Raw genomic sequence first — 22667 nt, forward strand, 5'->3', positions numbered from 1 at the left:
ACCACGCTTTTTCTCTATAAAGTATCTTGTCTCCCCTGATTATAAGAGTAGTGTATGTTGATTATAGAAAATGTAGAAAATACAGGAACCAGTTAAATGTCTGACGTCGGGGGTCCTGGGATCGAGCTCCACGTCAGGTTCCCCACTCACTAGGGAATCTGCTTTTCCTTCTCCCTCTGCTTGTTCTTTATCTCTCACTCAGATAAATGAATAAAATCTTAAAGGAAATATAGAAAAAAAAACAAACAAAACCAGAAAGCCAGACTAATATTTAGACATTACCACTTTTATAATTTGAGATTATTCCTGTGTGTAGTTTTTTTTTTTTTTTTAAGATTTTATGTATCCTTTCATGAGAGATACAGAGAGAGGCAGAGAGGTAGAGACATAGGCAGAGGGAGGAGAAGCAGGCTCCCATGCAAGAGCCTGATGCAGGACTCAATCCTGGAACTCCGGAGGCAAAGGTAGACACTCAACTGCTGAGCCACCCAGGCAACCCTATGTGTAGTTTTTATGTAAGGAAAATGCCATTTGTAATCTCAATTTTTATTTATTATTAGATGGTGAATATTTTGTCATGAAATATACCTCAAAAACTTGGTTTTAAACAGGTATATTTTCTTATGCAAATATATATATATATATACATATATATATATATATATATATTTTTTTTTTTTTTAAGATTTTATTTCTTTACCACAGGGAGCCTGATGCAGGACTCGATCCTAGGACTCTGGGATCATGCCCTGAGCTGAAGGCAGATGCTCAAACCACTGAGCCACCCATGCATCCCTGTGCAGATACATTATAGTTTAGTTAACCATTCTCTCAGGGGAATATTCAGATTATTCCCAGTGTTTTGCTATAATAGATAACACTAATGAGCACCCTTACAGCTAATTCAGATAATTCTTTGTATATATATGTAATCAATTCACTAGAGCAGACTCCTAGAATTGTAATCAAGAGGTCAAAGGATGGGTATTTTAAAAGCTCTTGCTGGATGTTTCCAAAAATGCTGATAGGGTTTACCAACTTTTATTCCTACCTGTAAGGTATGAGAGTGCCTAACTAGGACAGATCAAGTGATCTAAGCAAGTGTCTACCTCTCATATTCATCACTGTATTTCTTAAACACTGGAATTCAGAGGTGTTTCACCTAGTTTTGCTGTGTAACAACTTATCCTAAACTTAAAACAACCACTTAATTTCATCCACAATTTTGTGGGGCACGGTTTGCCTAGGTGGTGCTTCCATGGGGTCTCTGATGTGCTTACTGTCAGAAGTTGGCTGGGGCTGGAATCATCTAAAGGCTTGATAAGTCTGGGAGGTCCAAGATGGCTCACTCACATGGTTGCATTTGGTGCTTACTGCTGCCTTAGGAGCTTGCCTAGGGCTGCCAGCTGGAGTGCCCACATGTGTTTTCTCTAGCATGATGATCTCAGGGTAGTTAAACTTCTCACATGGCATCTGGCTTCTTCCAGAGAAAATGTTCCAAGATATCCAAGTGGAAGCTGCATGGCCTAGCTTGGAAGTCACATAGTATCACTTCTACTGTACTCTACTAGTTGAATACATCACACATTTGTGCAGATTCAAGTGGAGGGGATATAGACTCCACCTTGTAATGGGAGAAATGACAAAGACTTGAGGTCATTTTTAAAATATTGCCATACAAGATATCTTACATGTAAGCATGCATGCGTGGTATTACTGACATATTTACTATCAATGATACTCAAGTTTTCAAAGGACATGCATCCAAGAAGGTACTTAAAGGCCATGCTGGGTATGAATGATAGCCGTTAAGGGCCTTGTGTTGGGTTAATGTATATGTAAATATGGGCAAACATGAGTAGGCTAGGGGTTTAGTCAATGTGAACAATAGTCAAGGGCCCAGAGGCTGGGATTAAACTCTATCATTGAGCTGAAATTGGCTGATGGCTGACAGCTGACTCCCAGACATCTCTAACATCAAGAAGGGGGTTCAGAGAACTCAGTCAGGTGGCAAGGCTCAGTTTTAATGCTTCCACTGGGGAGTGCCCTGGGACCCCAGCAGTGAGCCTGGCATCTGTGACCCACTAAGAAGTGATTAATCCATTGTACTCATATGTCTGTATGGTGGAATCTCATCCTCAGGACTAGGCTGGGAGAACAAAAATTGGTGCATCTGGCTTCCTGTTCTGACCTCTGAATTTTAGTGAATGGACTTTTGTTTTAGGAGTCTGAACATCAAGGCCTATTTTGATCAACTTTTGGCAAGGTAGTAAGAAAAGGAGAAATCTCGGAAAGCCCTGGGAGTTACATATTTTTTTGGTAACTAAGTGTAGCTTGAGGCATTCCTGCTGTCATCTCACAATAGGTATCACCCTTGGCTCTGTTGTCTTTACATGCCCTAATCTAGCTTTTATCCCAACTGGACAGAGGGCCTCGCTTCCTCCTTGGGCTCATAGGGCAAGGATCCTTTAAGATGGACGACTGTTTGAGATTCTTTGAGTCCATAATTCCCTGAATATTTTCCTCCAGAATCGCCCAAACATTGGTTGGGAATGAAGCTCACATCCTATCAATCACCTCTCATATTCACACAGCACACATCCACCCATTGTTCAGTGTGGACCAGAATCTTCTAGGGGCCTTTTCAGAATACATTTGGTCAGATGTATTCCCCTGGATTGGGGAGTTTGACATGTTTACTTTGAAACAATCCTCTGACAATCAAGATGCCACCCTCCCCCAAAAGCCTTGGTTTGCAAGGTGTTTCATTTTGCATCCATCGTCTCTGTTGATTCTTGCAAAAGGCAAGAGGTGTTAGTACCCCTGTTTCACAGAAAAGGAAACTGAAGCACAGAGAGGTTAAATGATAAGCTTGTAAATCCCAGAGCTACAGAAATCCCAAGAATTTCTGACTCTTCTACAAATCATTCAGCAAATTCTTTCCTATGAAGACCTCATGGCCAACTTCCTAAGCTGGCATTTCTGGGGCTACCACAGGGGTGATTGGCAGATGTTTGATTGGTACCTTTATGTGGCCATAAGGTCTGGAACAGGAGGGATCTGGAGCTTCAACTGAGGCACTTGCTGTGTACACAGGGACATTTCTTATCTGATTAGTTTGCAAGTTTAGGCTGAATTTGGGTTGTGAAGGTGACACCTTTTCTAGTGGGAATGCTGAGGCCATTAAGGATGCATAGCACATCTCCAAAAGCAACAGCTAGGCTCCACTTCTCTGAATGTAGGTTGGTGGTGAAAAGCAACAAAACAAACCTTTACTTTACATTTCAAAGTACGGCTAGGAGAGGAAGCCTGGCCTGCTGTTTGGAAGTGAATTTGGGCAGGAGCCAGCTCTTAAAGACCAGGTTACATCATTTGATAGAAAGGGGCTATCTGGAATAAAAGGTGTCATCATTTGCCAACAGAAATGGTGGATACTAAACAAGTATTCCCCAAACCTGCAACTAAGTTTCTTCACTTGGGGGGAGACAAGTGAAGGTGAGAACCACATTGTGTAAGAGTTAAGAGACCTCAGGGACCCCCCTGTCGGCTTCCATGGTTTACAGCATGAAAGTCAGGCTCTGAGAGAAGAGTCCTGTCTAAAATCACCAAGTGCATAAGTGGCAACAATAGAATTGGATTCTAGGGCTCCTCCTGCCCAATTTGAGCTGGTCGCATCACGTACCTTGCAGCCACCTAGAGCTCCAAATGCCTGAGACTGAGAGAGAGGATTACTCTCTATTCAATCATGTCTTTTTCAGTACATGGAACCCAGAACTCAAAACGGAGTCTGGCATTTTCTCACTTCTAATGTGGTAAGTTTTCAATTTTGAGCCTCTTCTTAATGCCATCCCATTTCTCTTCCTTTGGTGGAAGGTTGAGGTGTAAATCCAAATAGGATATCTTACAACTGGCCTGGTGATTGAGTACATGGAGAGGTACTCAAACCACTTTTCCTGCCACATAGTAAAATTACCTCTATAAGGTCCCAACCCAATGTTCTCAGTTGGAATATAAACCAATAAACTATTATTAGTATTTCCAGTTTTGTTTTCCTGTTGAGTCTGAATGATCAAACGGATCTTCTGATAGAGATAGGGGATAGGTAAGTTTGATGGCTACAGGTAGATTGTGAAAGATGTGAGCAGTGAATACTGTCTGGAGAAGATACACTTATCTGGGAGTTTCATGAGCCATCAGGGATTATATAAAGGCACAAGAGCCTAGAATGAAGGGAAGGAAGGAGAGAGAACCACTGAAGAATGGGGATGGCTGGAAGTAGCAACACCAAAGACTTCCATTGCCTAGTTCAGAATTTGTTGGGATTCATCTTTGCTGCCATGGGTTTTCCACCAGGCAGCATGGCCATTAGGCTTTCAGGTTAGTGGTCAGAGAATCTGGTTCTCCTTTTGTTGAAGAGTATATATACTATGTCTGTGTCCTGTGAACCCAACATTAAGCCAAGTGACTCTCTGGAAGGATCCTCTGAAGTGAAGTCCCTTCATTGGATAGGTGGTGTCCTGAGAGACTGTGTAATCTACTCCAGGCAGCTATGGGAGCATTGAGCCCAAGACCCCTTTGCCTTCACTTCTGTCTCTCTTCCATAACAGACCCTAAAAGTTGCCACAGACTGCTATCTGTAGTTAGTGATTGAGACTTGGGGCCTTGGCTTTGGCTTCTAATATCCCTGAATTGGCAGATGTTGGGGCAAGGTAGAGACTTCTCACAACTTGCTCGGGTCAAATGATCAAGTGAGCTCAAAGGTGTCTTCACTCTGAAAAAATATTTCCTGGACAGGTGTGTTACTTGGTGAACAAAATGAATGAGAAGAGGGAAAGAAGGAAGAGGAAAATGAATATATCTTACAAATTAGATGAGGATAGATTTTTTTTTTTACAGCTTCCTTTCCCAGAGGGAGTTCTTGATGTGTAGGATATCCAACTCAGAGGGAAAGCCCAACCTGTTCACTCATCCTCATGCCCGATTATCTGATACCTTTGATAGAGGCCAACGATAATAATTTACATTTACGTAGCACACATTGCCAAGAAACAAAAACATAAATGTCATGTGCTGTGACAGGCACTATTATCCTGAGAGAGATATTGCAACAAATCATTCAATAATTAATTTACAAATACCAGAAAACTGGAGGGTACTGGAAAAAAAAACCAATGTGACTGTGCAGGGAACCAATTACATCAGACCAATTTAATTTCCTCCAATGTCAGAATGACAGGTCTGGAAGATAAGGCAAAAGCAATAGACGTAAAATATCCTGACTTCAGTAAGCCCTTTAGCTCTGTTCCATATGATGTCCTCATAAACATGCTATGAAAATATGGTGTAGCCTCTGCTATTGTTATTTAGTCTTTGATTTATCATGGTTCCCTTTCCCTAAAGAGTTTGAGTAGAGTGCTCTGCAGAAAAATAACTGTTGCCCAGGAGAGTACTGAGAGGGCCTTGCTCAGGACCCAGGTCTGGAATGAGTCTTGTTCAGTAATATGATTACAGAGATAATTCATGGTGACATATAAACATACTTCAACATTTACAAAATGCTTAGAGTTGGATCTCAAACCCAAGTCTTTCAATTCCAAACTCAAGTTATTTCCTGCTCTCCCATAACTGCCTTGAAAGGAACTATTCACTCAGCTATCCCAGAAGAACTGTTTTCTTTCCAGGACAGTGATAAAGAGGCAGGACAGTAATATTTACAGTGGAGGTTGGGGGCAGCTAGTTTCTTGAGGATAGATAGCCCCCAGCCTGTGGTCTCCAGGCCCTTTCCATAGTGATTCCCTCCGTGGACTAACAAACTGGTGGATAGATCTGCTGGTGAGCCCAAAGCACATGTGATACTGGGAATTTGGTTCAGGTGAGGACAGAGAGACCCTGGTAGAGAAGGCTCTGCTTTCTCAGGGACTGGGAGAAAGATGGGATTTCACAACCCCCTGAGAGGCTTAGCTGTTAAAAAGCCCAAAGGTTCTTCAGAGATGCTGACCAAATGTCAGATACATGTGGTTCCTGGAAGTGCTGCCTGACCTTGCTGACCAGTGGTGCAGAGTAAGAGAAGACTAGCCCTCTGACCTCTAAGAGCGGACATTTGGGGCAGAGTTGCTTCCTTATTCCACTCAAGAGAAGGGATTGGTAATCATTTGACAGCTCATTTATTGCCAGCCTACTAGGAGACAAAAATCCACCATCTTTTTGATGCCTTCTTGTTGGAGTGACCCTCCACAGCCCAAACTGCCTGAGTGCCCAGGGAACATACAATGAGTGGAAAAAGAAAACTTATCATGCACTTCAGGGAATTTAGTAAACAACTAGAACAGGTGGCTTTTACTCAGGTAGCACAAAATGATGAGGCAGGAGAGAGATTTAGTAGAACAGAGGGAAGACTTCTCAAGGAAAACTAGAGAAAACATTAATTTTCTAAAGCAACCAAAGGCCAATTTCTTTTTTTTTTTTTTAAGATTTTATTTATTTATTCATGAGAGAAGAGAGAGAGAGAGAGAGGCAGAGACATAGGCAGGGGGAGAAGCAGGCTCTCTGCAGGGAGCCCGATGTGGGACTCGATCCTGGGACTCCAGGATCACACCCTGGGCCAAAGGCAGGCGCTCAACTCTGAGCCACCCAGGTGTCCCATGCAATTTCTTAATTAAAAAAAAAAAAAAAAAAAGATAGGGCAGCCTGGGTGGCTCAGCGGGTTAGCGCCGCCTTCAGCCCAGGGCCTGATCCTGGAGACCAGGGATGGAGTCCCAGGTCAGGCTCCCTGCATGGAGCCTGCTTCTCCCTCTGTTTGTGTCTCTGTTTCTCTTTCTCTCTGTGTCTCTCATGAATAAATAAATAAAATCTTAAAAAACTAATAAAAATTTTAAAAATTTTAAAAATGATAGGCAAACTGTACAGAGGACTGGTCGCTATTGGGTACCAAATTAGCATGGATAATCATATGGGATAAACAGCTTACAAAGTAAAAACAAAGATATGGAGATCATGAGCAAAAAGCTAAGAAAGATGGATAGAGAAATAATAATTAAAGAAATCACAGAAGAAACATTTCCTGACTAAAGAAAGACATGGTCTTGAGTATAGATGGGCTCACTGAGGATTCCAGGATAGTTGCAAACAGACATCATCAAATGACATCACTGAGCTACCAAGGAAAAGAGAAAATTTTGCAAGCTGTTGATGGAAAAAAGTGAGTTGTTTCCAAAGGAAAGAACTTTAGACTCATTTGCAATACGGGAAGCCAGAAATCTGTGGAACAATATTTACCAATATCAAAAGAAGAGGATTATGATCTAAGAATTCTATTACCAGTCAATATAATGATCATCTTTTAGGGCATTCTGGACATACAAGATACCGGTAAGCATACCACCACATTCTACACGCAAGGTCAAAATTGGAAGAGACCTTAAATATTATTGTAGCTAGCCCCCATCAATCTTATTTATTTTTCCTTTATGAATGTATGTGTGTTCCTGATGTGATAAAGGCAGGGACTCATAAGGGCAGGGAGTGGAGAGAATGTCAGGAAGGCTGTTAAAACCATTATGTGGATTTTAATGCTTATTTGCATTTAGATGTGTTTACTGAAGAATTGAGTTGGCCATAATAAACATAATCCCAGGTCTATATGAGAGGACCTCAGGGAAACCAATTTGGTTGCAATGGAATTTCCCAATGGGAGAAACGAGACAGTGCTGTATGGCTGGAGGTGCCTCAGAAGTTTCCGCCTATGGTTGCCAGAATTGGCAAATAAAAGCATAGGATGCCTTGTTAAATCTGAATTTCATGTTAACAGAGTGAGTTTTTCAGCATAAGTATGTCTCAAATATTGCATGAGCATCCTGTATTTTACCTGGTAGCTTGATTCTCACCTGAACCTGGAACCACAGAGAGGTATATTTTTCAGGGACTTTGGGATGTCAGCTATAGATGAATACTTAAAACTGGAGTTTAAGTGGGAGGAAACAAGGAGACTTTGAAGCAAAAGATGGGATTAGTGTCAATGTAGGATCCAGAGGAGTGGTTTCTGAATGGCAGCTTGTCTCTTTCTAGGTTTGGAACATATTTGAATGGGTCCTTGCCTTTATGACATTTAAAAATCTCATTATAAAGATTGTGTGTATGTGCACGTGCGAGATCATGTGATAATAAAAGCTAATTTTCACTGAGCATTTACCACACCAGGCACTGTGCTAAGCATGTTAGCTCATTTATTCTTTAAAACAATGATCCCCACTTTACAGATATAGAAAAAAATGCTGAGTTTAAGTAGTTTGCGTAAGGTCATACAGATAGGTGATGGAGCCAGGACTCGAACGCAGGCTTGCCTCTGCCTGGGAGCTGAGCCCATGCCCTCAGTGCCATACAACCTCACAGCCAAGTGTAGCAAGCAAAAACAAAACAAGACAAAGACAAAAAGGCATAGTACTGACACTGTCTGAAGTTTTGAGGCATTGAAGGTAGGCAGGGTAGGAGAGGTCAGTATGGGCCAGATTAGCCAGGGAAGGCTTCTTGGAAAAAGAGACTCAGAAACTGGGTTCTCACAGATGGATTTGGATTTGGGATGGTGAAACGAGTGGGGAGATCACCAGCCTGGACCAGTGGAAGGAGGGAGCCTGGTGGGGTGGATGGCAAGAGTACAGAAGTGGTGGGTTGTGAGGGGAGCATCCCAGCAAGTCAGAGGAGACAGCAGGAGTTGAGTTGGTCCAGTGAGGGAGAATGTTTGTGTTTGGTTTGGCACACAGAGTGACCAGGAGAGGTTCCCTGTAAGGATGAAGAGGAGGGCAGGGCCGTGTCATGGGTGAGGAGTGGGGTGAATTGCCATGGTGGAATTGAGGTGGGGTGGGTGACATATAGGCTGATGTAAGCTTAAGGTCAATGGGAAGCCAGTAAAGGGTTTTAAGATGAGGAGTGGTGGCAGTGGGGTTGAATGGGTGGGAGGCATCTAGATAGGAGTTACTGGTGGAAATAGATGCAGGGAGAGGGTGAAGGAACATGCCCACAAGGGCCATCTGGCAGTGCCCCTGAGTGGAGGGAACCAGTAAGTGGACCAGAATGGTGGTGGAGGGAGGGAGCCTTGTTGGTTTCAGTGGTGGGGTAGCCATTGACCTAGTGAGAGGAGGTGACTGATGCTGCCTTCTTTTCTGTAGGGCACAGGTAGGTTCCAAGGTTAGAAATAGAGCTTCACACAAGCCTGGAAAGAATGCTCACAGTAGTGGCAGCCAGTGCCAGCATGGGTCTGTGTGCCTTGGGATCTCCTGGGCAGCTCCAGGAGAAGCCTCTCCACCCCCTGGATGATGCAGAGCCCATGCAGAGACATGGAAAAGGTAGGTTTAGGGCTGGTTGCCTTTGAGGGCAGCTCATTTGACATTATGTCTCTCAGGAAGTATTGGCCCCACACCCTGGTTTTACATAAAACCCACATAGCTTTCCAGATCACCCACCACCACAGGCCAGGCGCTATCTTCAGCCCTGACTGTGGGTAAGCCAAGTCGTTGCCACACAAGGCAGCTGAAATAAAATGCATAATTGTGCTCCAAGACACCTTAATTGTTTATTAATTACTCCATAAATCATAGTGACACCTGTGTTTATGCTCCTGTTAATTCACTCTAGTGAGGTGAGGGCTGGAAGCACATGGCCAAAGAATAACCGTCCCCATAAACTGTGGGACAGAGGTACCTGAAATGGGCTCAGGATATCAGGGCTCTCTATGCTTCTCCCTCATTGTCAGCCTCAACTGCATTCCCATCCACTTTTGGCCAAGACTGTAGCCCTAAAAGGGCTCCTTAGGAGGTGTGTGTGTGTGTGTGTATGTGTGTGTGTGTGTGTAGCTAAGCACTCCACTTGCTCCATCCAGAAGCTAGTGAAGAGACAGATCATTGCATTTATTTTCCATGTGAGAAATTGAAGTTCAGATATTCCATGTGAGCCTCAGGGTCACACAGCCAGTTAAGTGACCATGCCTGAGTTTGAACCTGGGTTTGTCTGACTCCCAAGTCAGGTTGCCCTTGTGGGAGAGTCAGAGAACAGCTTTGGGAGGAGAAGGGAGCTTTCTTGTTAATTATCTTGGATACTTCATTTGTATCTTTCACATTTATCCGAGAAAAGGCAAGCTGTTTTCTAAATGATAGTACCCTAACATTTTTCTTGGGGATCTTATCTAAGATGGAAACAGAATTCACTCAGGTGTTTTGGCTGTAGTGCTCTGGTGCCCTGCTACTCAGACTGGCCATGGCTGGGGTCCCCCTCTAACTGACCTCCATCCCAGACAGTCACCAGCTCCCGTCCCTTAGAGCCCTTCTCTGTGCACATCTGTCTGCAGCCATCGGCGACTGAGCGCCTGGCCCTGGAGAGTGCACCATTGTTCCAGATGGCTAATAGAACTTTATTGCCACAATCATTCTTAATGCAGCCATTCCAAAGGCCCTGTCTGGAAGGAGGCTGTGCTCCTGTCCTGGTGCGGCATTCCTCGGCTGCCCTCTCTCCTGGGCCCGATAGAGCACTTCCGCAGATGCCATGAGCTGGCTCTTTGGAAAACAAGTAATGCTATAAAACCGAGGTTGGAGATAATCCTATCCCCTGTTTGAGATCAGGACTTTGAAATGAGGAGGGAGTCCTCCAGGCAGTGGCTGGGGGAGGCTCTCCACTCTGGGTCTCAAACATGGTGGAAGGTGAGGGAAGAAGGCAGGTAGGGAGTGAGAGGTCACACCATCCTGTCCCAGTCAGCGCTGACCATCCCTCAGAGCTCAGCTTTAAGAGACCTGCCCCTACCAGCCAATCCTGTATTCTCTCTGTTTCACAACCTGTTATTTTCCTTCCAAGCACTTTTCTCCATTCGTGGTGATAAACTTATTCATGGGTCTATTTATTTAAGTCTCCCTCAGATACTGGTCTCTGCAGGGGTGATGTCTGTCCTGCTCAGCGGTATACCAGGTGTCAGCACAGTGCCTGGCACATAACAAGGACCTGAGAAATATTCACTCTGAATGAATATTATTACTGAGCCACGGTCACTCTGTCTTCAAGAATGATTCCCTCAGGCTCTTCTGATGGGGTGTCTGGTGATACACTTGCTAGCAGGTGATTTAAGATTGGAAGGGAGGAGGAAAAACACCAAGATGCTTTCAGAGAGCAGTAGGGTAGTTAGATCCTGGGCCCTGTAGTCTGAGGCTGAGAGCCCAACTCTGCCTCGCACACAGAAGGCACACAATGAGTGAATGAATGAGAAAGATTAGGAAGGCTAGAAGGAATATCTTTGTGGATAGCAAAGTAAGTGAGTCTCTGGGGGAGAGAACTGCCGGTGCCTGCCAAAAAGGAAGCAGGAATGTGTGAATGCTACCCCATGTTCTTGAGGTAATTTCACCCCAGCAGGAAGTCGATCATTAAACTTCTCAGCCTTCCTTCTCCCTCCTCTGCTCTGGACCCAGAGCCCCTACTAATGGTTTAGTGTCTCAGCTTGCAGACAGTTAGGATGCCAGACCATCTCTCTGGGCTCTAGGTGTGGTGAGACCGGAGGACGTTGTGGCTGTTACCAACGTAAAAGGAAGCCCTTAATCTTGCAGAACTACCTTCCCTCAAGAAAAGGAGCTATGGAGAGTTTAGGGGCAGAAAATGCCTTCATCCTCTGGACCATTCTTCCACTGGGGCAAGTTGGACCCATGGGCTGCCTGCCCTCAGTGAGCAGGGCCTCAGACTGACAGGAGAATGCTGGGAGTCCAGGGAACATAGCCAGGACGGCAGAAAAGCCACCCAGTAAGATGAGTGACTTGCAGGGAAAGGGTTGGTCAAGTCTGCTGGACTGGATCTATGGAATTCAGTCACCATGGCTCATTCTGGGGGCAGGAAAGGCCTCACAGGGAGGGATGGGGCTTTACCTGGGCCCCAGAAGTAGCCTGGATGATCAGAGGGTCAGGGGAGGGAGGAGTGCAGACTGAACACAGGATGGAGGCGGGGGACCTGGGGGATCATGCAAGTAGACGTGCAGAGGTCCATCAAGAGGGGGCCTTTGGAAAAAAAAAAAAAAAGAGGCGGCCGCCTTTGTGTACCCAGGGAAGGGCTGTCAAGATGGGCCATGCATCCAGGAGCCTGCAAATACACAGTTCTCCCTGCAGGCTGGAAATGCAGAACCACAAAGATGAAGGTGCAGAGATGGTGCTGAGGACTGAGAGGGGTAAGGAGACAATGAAAGCCTCCAGCCAGAGCAAACCATATACCCTGCTGAGAGAACTGGGAGATGTGAACCAAGGCCACAGACTGGGAAGCCAGAGAAATTCCTACATTGGAGTATTAGATACCTGGTTTGGTAAAACATAGGAAAGATATGATCATTTGAACTTAACTATGGGTTCACTGACTTTTGTCAAATTAACCTCATATTTTGGTCAGAGTTAGTAATGCTATCTCTGATAGACAGGTCAGCAGAAGTGGGATCCCTATGTGGCCCTGTCTGGATCAAGTTAGAGACTTTGCAGTCTCATGTTACATCTGTGATTAAGATAGTAAAATGTGTGCTGCATGTAATTCTTTTAAAAAAAAATATGTTTATTTATTTATTTGAAAGAGAGAGTGTGTTCACACATGTGTGTTAAGTGTAGGGGAGGGACAGAGGGCGATGGAGAGAGAGAAACTCAAGCAGACTCCCCAATGCTGGGCTCGATCTCATGATCCTGAGCTCATGACATAAGCCGATTACAAGAGTCAACTGGCTGAGCCCCCCAGGTGTCACTGCTGTATATAATTTTATCACTGGGGGAGCCCTGATAGTTGAAGTGGGGCAGGAGCAAAGTTAAGTGTGAGCATATAATTTATCATCTAAATGAGTTCACTTTTTGAGAACTAGAAGGGCTTGTGTTAGCTGGGTCCTCCAGCAAGCAGGCACTGAGAGGGAGTTAGGAGGGCAAATGTTTCACTGGGGAGTAAGACCTCTGAAAGGAAGAGGAGGAGGAAGTGGGATTGGATGGGGAGAGCTGTGAAATTACAGTGCAGACCTAGCCAAGTCTCCGTCATTCCAATGGGGAGCTCTGGGGAAAATATTGACCATTAGAATCCTGTGTTGAATGGAAAGAGCTGGACCCTTGCTCCACCACCATTGACCAGACTGACTGCCTTTGGTTCAGAAGCTGAAGTGGTCCTGAAGGATGTAACCCTCTAGATTGCCAGGTAACTGCTCTTCACAGGGAGCCAGCAAGTCCTTCCTTGAGTGGGCATCTGTGACACACACACACACCTGTGTCTGGTACAGGGCACTGTTAGCAATTACATTGGGACAACAGGAGTAAAACAGGACCATGCCTCAAAAATCAGGACATCTGGACACTGTATTTCCAGAAAACATTTACAGGATTCACTCTTTCATTCTATCTTATTCTATCATAGTCCTGTCCTATTAATTTTGTTCTAATTGCTTGTCTGGAATAAAATAGCTAACATTCACTGAGTGCTTATTTATATGCCAGGCATAAGCTGAGCGCCTTACGTGAATCCATTAATTTAATTCTTCTAACAACCTCATGAGGTAGATACTATGATTACTATGTACTTTATACTTAAGTATTTATTATAACCATATGCCTATATATAATATGTAATATATATGTATACAGTATAATCATGTAATTATTAACACTGATATTGTAACATCACCCATTTCACAGGTGAGGAAACTGATGCAGAGGGAGGTTATGTGGCTGGTTCAAGGTCACCCTATATGTCACAGAACTGGGCTTTAAACAAAGAGGTTTTCTTGCTTCCAGGGCTAGGACTTTTAAACACTTGAGTAGTTATAGAATTTTGAGCTAGCAGAGACCATGGAAGTCATCTTATTGAGATCCAGAGAAGTTACAGAATTTTCCTATAGTTATGTAGAAGGGTAAGACTAGTGTCCAGCTCTCTGACTCCTGAGCACAGGGTTTCTTCCCTTCTGCATGCCTCAGACATGCTTATTGAATTTGTAGATAATAGAAAGTTGGAAAGGAAAATTCTGCAATTGAAAATACAATGGCGATTCAAAGTGGTTTTGACAGTCTAGAATGCAGGTTGAAACCAATAAGATGAAAGTTAATAGAGATATATGTAAGCTTTTATATTTGGGTTCAAAAGCACCAATTGCACAAATGCCAGGTGGGGAAGACTTTGTCTGCATGCAGTTTATCAGTAATGAGATCAATCAGAGGTGACAGGAGGTGAGAATGAAGGGACACAATTTTAGGCTGCATTAATAACATGGCATTCACATGACAGGAAATGAGGGTGTGTACCCCTTCATTCATATCTGGGAAGTAGAGTATTGAGCTTTCTTCTGGTCACTATATTTTAACAGAGATGGACACGGTAGTGACTTGAATCATGCCTCCTCAAAAGGATATGCCCAACTCTTAACCTCTGGTATCTATGGCCTCATTTGGAAATAGAGTCTTTGCAGATGTAAGTAAGCTAAGAATCTTGGGATAAGATCACCCTGGATTTAGGGTGAGCTCTAAATCCATTGACTGATATCCTTTTAAGAGAAAGGAAAGAAAGATTTGACAGGTGGAGAGACAAAGGAAGAAGGTCATATGAAGACAGAGGCAGAAATTGGAGTTACAACTGTCACCTCCAAGGAATACCAGGAGCCACCAGAAGCTGGAAGAAGCAAGCATTATCTCCTGGAGCCTTTGGAAGGAGTGTGGCCTGGCAGATCCCTTGATTTTGGACTTCTGGCTTCCACAACACGGAGAGAAGAAATTTCTGTTGTTTCAAGCCATCCAATCTGTGGTAATTTGTTCCAGCAGCCCTAGGAAATGAATATAGATGCTAAGTCAAGAACCCATAGGAAAGGATGCCCTGAGAACAGGGCCTTGAAACTGTGGTGCATGAAAAGTGGTTGGAGGCCCTGAGTGGAAGGAATTAGGGCCAACGGGCCATGTCACTGACAGGGCTGTGCTCACAGTTGCCAGGGGTGGACTGATGGGGCCACCTGCAGGCCACCCTCAGAAATCCTGCAGAGCTGGGGAGTCTGAGCTCAGGCAATGACTGGCTGTACTACACAAGGAAGTATAATTAAGTTAAAGAACATTGTCATTGTCACCTTCCCCCAAAGTATCCTGGGACTTTGTCATAATCCTCAGTAGTGACAGAGCCCTCAAGGACTTGGCAAAGCACACTCAAGGGCTCCCTTGGGAATCCCACAAATACTAGAAAGTGGGTCCTTTGCAGGGGGGCGGAATTCCCAGGAAAGAGAATGGGGCAAGTGTCTGGGGCTTTGGGGTTGCCCTCTTCAAGCAATACCTTCTTAAAACTTTGTCTTACTTTGGCTTCAGGACATCACCCTGCCTGGTTTGGCTGATTGAGTCAATGGGATGATGAGCATGCAGTGTAGGTATAATTTTGGCGGAGGGTAGACAGGATAAAGTCAATTAGGGAAGAGTTGAGTTTGAGGTTCGGCCGAGTTCTTCAGCTGGAAACCTTTCTTACAGGTTAGGAGTTCAAGACCAAGGGAGACTAGATGTAGTGAGTGTTACTAACATACAGGTGGTAGTTGAAGTTGATGGTCCAAGGAGACTGTGAAAGGCCTTATGGACCTCAAAGTGAGGTCTGTAGACTAGCAGCACTGGCATCTCCTTATTAGAAAAGCAGAATCTTGGGTCCCACCCCAGGCCTGGGTTGAATTAGTCTGCATTTTAACAAGACCCCTAGGGAATTCATTTGCACATTAAAGCCCAAGAAGCACTACTCTGGGCCAGTGGTTTTTTTCCTCAACTCCAAATGCTCATTAGAATCCCCAGTCCCTGGGCTTTGACTCAGTTCATCTGTGATGTGACCCAGGCTTTTGATTTTTTTTTTTTTTTTTAACAGTATCACGGATGATTATAATGTGCAGCCATGGTTGGGGCAACTCTGTTGTCCTAAAACTTAAGAATACAGTAGAATCACCTGCAGAGCTTGTTAAAACATAGAGTGTTGGTCCCCAACTTCAAAGTTTCTGATTCTGTAGGTCTGGGTGAGGCCTAAGATTCTGCATTTCTAACAAATCTCCAACTGGTGCTGATCCTGCTGGTCCTTGGCCCACACTGTGAGACCCACTCACAGAGTGAGGCAAAGCCCAAGAAGGACCCAGGATAGAATCCCAAGGAAAACCAAAATGTAGAGGTCAGTAGAGGAAGAAAGAAAAGAGGAGAGGTTTCAGATATAGGAAGCAAGCCAGGAAAATGGGTTCTCCTTCGCATCTTTTCCACCATACTCTTGAGGATTTTCCTGATCTTGTTTCTGCTTTTCTATTTGGTGAAGTCTAACAGCAACTTCTGATTCCCAAAAAGCACTACTTGGAAATTTTATATGTGATCATGTCATGTCCTCCTTTCAGGGGCTGTCTCCTGATTTTAGAAGAAAGCTTAAACTCCTTAGCTCATCACACAAGGCCGACTGAGACCCTTCTCTCCTCTCTCCCAGGGCCCCTGGCTCCAGACATCACAATCTACTTGCCAATCTCCAGTTAATTTTGCTCTTCCGTACTTCTGTGCATCTGCCATGTGTCTTGAGTTCTCCTCCTCTTCCTCATCTCCCAGCTCCTACTCAGCTAGATTAGATTAGAATCCCCTTTGGGAAGGGTCTCTATTTATTTTATATCTCTTCCTACTCTACCCTTTGCCACCTCCAACTTCTGACTTAGTTCAAGCATCAGCTCACCTCCCTCAAGCCTGCCCTGAATCCCTGAGGCTAGGGTAAACCCCTCCTGTTCTACTTTCTGTCATAATACTCATCACCTCACTTCACAGTAGTGGATTTAATTATCTGCCTCCTTCACTATATGTGGGTTTCCTTTGAACAGAGAACTAGGTTTCATTTGATTTTTGCACCTCCAGCTCTGAGTACAATGCCTGGCACAGAGCAGGCACCCGATTCTTGTTTGTTGAATGAAAGAATTCAGGAACCAGTGAGTGAATGAATATAAATGCAGACACATTTGAGAACCAAACCCTCCTTCCTCCAGCTCATAGTATCTACAAGCTGTGTCTTTCCTTAGGTGGTCTGCTTCCTTCTCAGGAGGAGACAAAAGACTCCGCTCTAGTCATGACCAGCTGGTCCCATGGGACAGCACCAGCTGGTCACCTGCATGGTACTGGCAATAGATTGTTGGTGTCTTCATTTCCTTGGCCAACCATGTGTCCATCTCTCTCCAGACCAAAGTCACACAAACACGTTCTCTCTTTAGTTTGGCAATTCCTATTGCAGTAATGGAGAGCCAGCAAGGTGAAGGGCAGACGGTAGAAGTGTCTTTTTCAGCTCCAGTGTGTATTCCTGGCTCCAAGGGTCCAAGCCAAACAGATTTTAGGAGGGAAGCTCAGCCTTTTATCGCCACCAGGTGGCTGAGAGTCAGTAACTCCCTGGGCCCACAGGCTCACAACATGTGGTGGCTTGAGCCAGCTAACTGGTGAGCCTGCTGAGGGGCTCTTCAGTACATCCAACAGAGGAGGCTGCCTGGAGGAGGGCAGGGCAAAGGGGTCAGGAGTGAGCCATCAGGAGGTTACAGTGCTGCCACACTGCCACAGACATGCCCATCTTTACCACTGACACGGACACCTCTTTTCTGTTTAATGAAAACTTTCATGTCTTCTCTTTTTCTTTCCTGGTAAGAAGCTCAAAGGGAAGTATCATGGATAGTGGTCAAATCCCCAATCCACAGATGAGGGACTTGAGAGTCAAAGCATGGGTACTGCTTGCCCAAAGTCCCACAGTGTGTGAAGGTGCATTTGGATTTGAACCCAGCCTGGTCTGGCTCCAGCCTCTTCACCCCCCTCAATATGCTGCCTCTAAAATAATGTTAAAATATGTATAAACCATACAGGGTGAAGTGCAAATTATTCCTTCTGTAGAAGTGCAAAATAGCCAAGTGGTGACGGGAACTTGGCAAGGATGGAGTGGGATGAGTCAGGGACAGCTTTTTGAGGTAGGAGAGCTGTTCTGTGGGGCTGAGAGGAGGGGGAGGCATGGCAGTCAGGGAGCAAAGGGGGAGAGATTTCTAGTGGGAGACTTGCAGGCCCAGAGGGGGATGGAACACCATGTGGCCCTCCTGCAGTGGTGGGCTGTGGATGGAAGCAATGAGACAGGGAGCAGAACAGAGCCGGAAAGGCCTTGTCTTGATTAATTGATCTCCGAGGCCATGTACATATGTGGGCATTGTTATGTGTGAGGGTGTGGTGTGTGCCTGTGTATGTATATGTGGGATGTGGGTCTGTTCATGTGTAGGGGAGTATGTAATGTGTTCATGTGAGGGTACTGGGTACAGCAGAAAATTGCCGGGTATAGGTTTCTAGTGTTTTGTCTTTTCTTACCTGTATGTAAGCACTGTCTAACCCTCTTCTCCAGCACAACACACACATACTGTTCAGTATTTTTTTAAAGATTTTATTTATTTATTCATGAGAGACACACACAGAGAGAGAGAGAGAGAGAGAGAGAGGCAGAGACACAGGCAGAGGGAGAATCAGGCTCCATGCAGGGACATGGGACTCGATCCCGGGTCTCCAGGGTCACGCCCTGGGCTGAAGGCGGCGCTAAACCACTGAGCCACCTAGGCTGCCCATACTGTTCAGTATTAACCCTGTATTCCTTTTCATCAGTTATGTAGGATTATGGAATTTATTTAACTAAGTTAAATAAAAATGGACCTTTTAGCACATACCTAACTCAGGGGCATGGCCGCCTTTAAGCACTCAGTGCTGTTGGGATGTGTCCTTTTGGTCTCTCTGCCACCCCTGCTGTTGGATCACATGTAGGTTCTGTCCACGTGGTGGTGTGTGGCGGGTCCCAGGACCCTATGCCCAGGTTTATACTCTACCAGCTTCAAGCCCAGTAGAAGGGGAACTATTTACCTACAGTTTCAATATAAAACCTAAAATGAATCTCATGGCTAGATTTGGGTCATGTGTCCATTTCTGAACCAATCACTGTAGCCTTGGGATAGAAAATTGGCTGACCAGGTCATGTGCTCATCTCTGAGCAGGGGATGAGGTGAAGCACAGCTGAGGATAGGCCAGTTCCCAAAGGACCATTGGGATGCTGGTGCCAGAGGGGGCCAGTGGATGTAGAACAGATACAGAACCTGTCTCCTCCTGTTGACTGAGTGCTTCCAGTTTGCGTGAACTTGACCTTTTCTCAGAGAGGGAACTGAGCTTTGTATGATTACTTTCTCTGTGTGTCACTTCCTGGGCCAGGGGCTGTCTGACATTATGTCTTTAACCTCCATAATTTCCTTGCCAATTGGGAGCCAGTGCACATAAAACTTATCAGATGACATGGTATCCAGAGGAGTAAAGGGACTTGGTTGGGTTGCACATCTAGAAAGTGACACAGCTGGGGCAGAACTGCATACCCCTTGGGCCACTGCTTCCCATAAGGAAATCATGCCTCAGTTGAGGACAAACCTTGGGGTGGAAAGGAATCTCAGTTTTGTGGCCATATTGTGAGTATCAGATTGACTTCATTCTAGAGCCATTTCTTTTACTCACTGGTTGAGTCCCAGGTTCCTAATCTGTTAAATGAGAATGATGAAGTTCTGTCCTGCTGAGAGCTCAGAGTTGTTCCATCAATCAAATGAGATTGAGGGCTTTGGAAATGGTCAAGAGCTGAACACATGAAAGTGTATTGGTAACTTTGGTTACCAATGGTTGTTAAAATAGTGATGTATTTCTGTATTGGGTAGTAATTATTAGCTTTTGCCCCTGCCCACCTTACCACCACTCTGGATCCTCCCAGGGTCCTTGGACTTGGAACTCTTGGGACCTCCCCATGATCCAGCAACCAAAGGAGCAGTGTCTGACTTCTGTCACAGAAGAAGAGATCACCTAGAGAAATAATTGCTGCTTCAACTGCTCCCATCTCCTATTCATTCTTACGTGCCCAGAATAGCTATGGTAGCCCTCTTCTCCCCCTGGTGACTTGTCTTCTTCCCTAACTCCCAATGTTCACCATGAAGCAGGAATGAAAGTAATGTCTCCCGCTTTTATGGGTGCCTTGTGGGGTTTCTCACATCCTCAGCTTCTCCCAGGCTTCGTCAACTGGATTTGAGTCACAACTGAAGTGGCAAAGATCAGGAAAGGCTTTGAGGGAATCCTTGGGTGGCTCAGTGGTTTAGCGCCTGCCTTCGAGTCCCGCATCAGGATCCCTGCATGGAGCCTGCTTGTGTCTCTGCCTCTCTCTCTCTCTGTGTCTCTCATGAATAAATCAATCAATCAATCAATCAATCAATCAATCAATCTTAAAAAAAAAAAAAGGAAAGGCTTTGAGAAATCTCCTGGAATGGAAAACAGTTCAATTTTGCTTAACCTGGTGTTTCTAAACTGTGACAAGTGGTATAATCTGATGGTTAGGAGCACAGGATTGGGAGCCAGACTGTCTGGAATAAACTTGTACTCTTCCATAGGGATCTTGGGCAAGTTACTAATGTTACCTATGCTTCAGTTTTCTCATCTGTGAAATGGGAATGTTAATGGCACCTACTCTAGGGGTGAGGTTGTTGAGAGGATTAAATAAAAGGATGTTTGTGGATCACCTTAAAATAGTGTCTGGCTTATAGTTAGCTAGTATTAATTTTTTAAATTGGATATATATCTCATATATATATACATACATAAACATTTGTAACATATATGTATATACATACATACACATATATGTGTAATACCTATTTTCATTCTCTGAAATGAGTATTATGAGTATTATGGTACTTTTGAAATGCTGGTGTGCAGGAATCCTGAACAGAGCAGGAAGTATAGGATGTGTTCATTATATACTTCCCTCGTTTTAAATATTCCTCCTTATGATTAGATTTATATAATTTGGGTTTCTGCTCAGACACTTTGATTGTCATCCATTTAGGACATGAATAGCTCTTAAATAATCTTTTTGCAGATGATTCTTATTAAGCTATTTCCTCTCTTAAGAAACTCCACTGAGTCTCTATTCCTTTTCCTATGGAGCTTGAAACTCCCTAGGCCTGCATTGAGTTGCCCTATCTGCCTCCTCCGGGGCCTGTGTTATCAGGATTCTTTCCCATCCCTTTCAGGTACAGCCTAGAATAGGGCTGGGGTCTTGTTCTTATCTCTCTCACTCCCGTGTCTACCTGTGATGTCCTTCCACCTATTCTCATGAAAGCTACATTTGCACCTGCTAAACCCAGCACGAAGTTTCTCTGCAGAGCAGCACCCAGGTGTTCTAAGAAGGAGCGCTTGGGGGTTTGGGCTCAGCCTTGTGTGTGCTGCCTGCAATGGGTTCCTGTGCAGCCATGTGATTTTTGCACTATTTTCTGTGGATGTTTCTCAATTAGGCAATAAGGCCCTGGCAGCCTCTCCTCCCCACCAGAGCAGGGGCCAGGCTTCTATTTCTTTTGCAGCTAGCTAGCTCTTTGCACCCAGTAGGTACTGCTCAAGGGAGGTCTGAGGAGCAGCTGCAGAGTTGAAGGGACAACTGCAGTCCTAGGATCAGATGGACCTTCTTTCTTTCTTTCTTTCTTTCTTTCTTTCTTTCTTTCTTTCTTTCTCTCTTTCTCTCTTTCTTTCGATAGTCACACAGAGAGAGAGAGAGAGGCAGAGACATAGGCAGAGGGAGAAGCAGGCTCCATGCACCGGGAGCCCGAAGTGGGATTCGATCCCGGGTCTCCAGGATTGCGCCCTGGGCCAAAGGCAGGCGCTAAACTGCTGTGCCACCCAGAGATCCACAGATGGACTTTCTAAGGACAGAACCCATCAGGCCTATAATCATAAAACCTAAAAGGCAACCAGAAAAAAAAATTTTTTTTCATAGGATTAGTAGTGACAATGTTGAGAAAGCATCTCTTCTATTTCCTTGCTCTTCAGGGACAGAAATTAATGCCCAGAGAAACAGGCCTTGGCATCACACAATGGGGACTCTGGATTGACTCTCCACCTGGAGTCAATCAGCATGCCTGGCCACAACCCATCTACTGCCTGGACTCTCAGCAGGGACTCTGTGCCTTCAGGTCCCACCCTCGCATACTCCATCATTCCTCAGTCTCTTTAGAGGCTGCCATTAGAGGATTAAGGTGAGAAGCAGTGGTTTCTGGTAAAGGCTGCCTTCAAATCTCAGTTCCATCACCCAGCTGTGTGCCCTTCCCTGTGCAAATTTCAATTCTGCACCTGAAAAATAGAAATGATGGTAATGGTACCCACCTCAAAAGGATGTTGCCTGAATTCAGTTGCATCATCTGTGTGAAGGGCCTAGTACCGTGTCTGGCAGTAAGGCTTATCAACATAGACTATTATTTCATGTGTGACTTGATTCAAGGCCATGGGTTCTGGAAGGAGCTCATCTTAGAGTTTCCTCCTTCTCCAGGCCTCCCAGACTTTCTATGTGGAGAATTTTCCAGGTTCTCCTCAGGGCTTGCAGAGCATATTATACTCACATACATGGATATTTATCAGCATGTTCTGCAGTCACCTGTCCACGAGCCTGTTTCCTTCACCATCATGTCAGGGATAAATGCTTGCAGAAATAAATATATTGAAAATGGCCTTTCCTGCCCTATTCCTCTATTTTTAAATTTAAATTTAATTTATTCATTTTTAAAACAGGCAATTCCTTCCCATGGTTCAAAATCCACAGTAAATATAGAGTAAAAATCCTCCCTTCTTTGTCTTTCTCTTCCCCAGTGGCAAACA

At 44.7% G+C, this 22667-nt stretch overlaps 1 long non-coding RNA gene across 38 annotated transcripts in view; it reads left to right on the forward strand.

The window, feature by feature from the left end:
* LOC144293854 (uncharacterized) overlaps positions 1–22667 on the forward strand; it is a 441703-nt gene that overhangs the window by 109265 nt on the left and 309771 nt on the right. The window contains exons 1-2 of one of the 38 annotated variants that reach the window (XR_013361188.1): positions 10428–10554; positions 12126–12184. The exons of 34 other annotated variants lie outside the window; for them this stretch is intronic. This is a non-coding gene — a long non-coding RNA (uncharacterized LOC144293854). Of the gene's footprint in view, positions 1–10411; positions 10555–12125; positions 12185–13574; positions 14767–21845; positions 22052–22667 lie in introns of those variants that run through there. 3 more of the 38 variants (XR_013361222.1, XR_013361221.1, XR_013361186.1) reach the window with 3 other exon arrangements.

This window comes from Canis aureus, chromosome 22 (assembly GCF_053574225.1).
Source record: "Canis aureus isolate CA01 chromosome 22, VMU_Caureus_v.1.0, whole genome shotgun sequence".
NCBI lineage: Eukaryota > Metazoa > Chordata > Mammalia > Carnivora > Canidae > Canis > Canis aureus.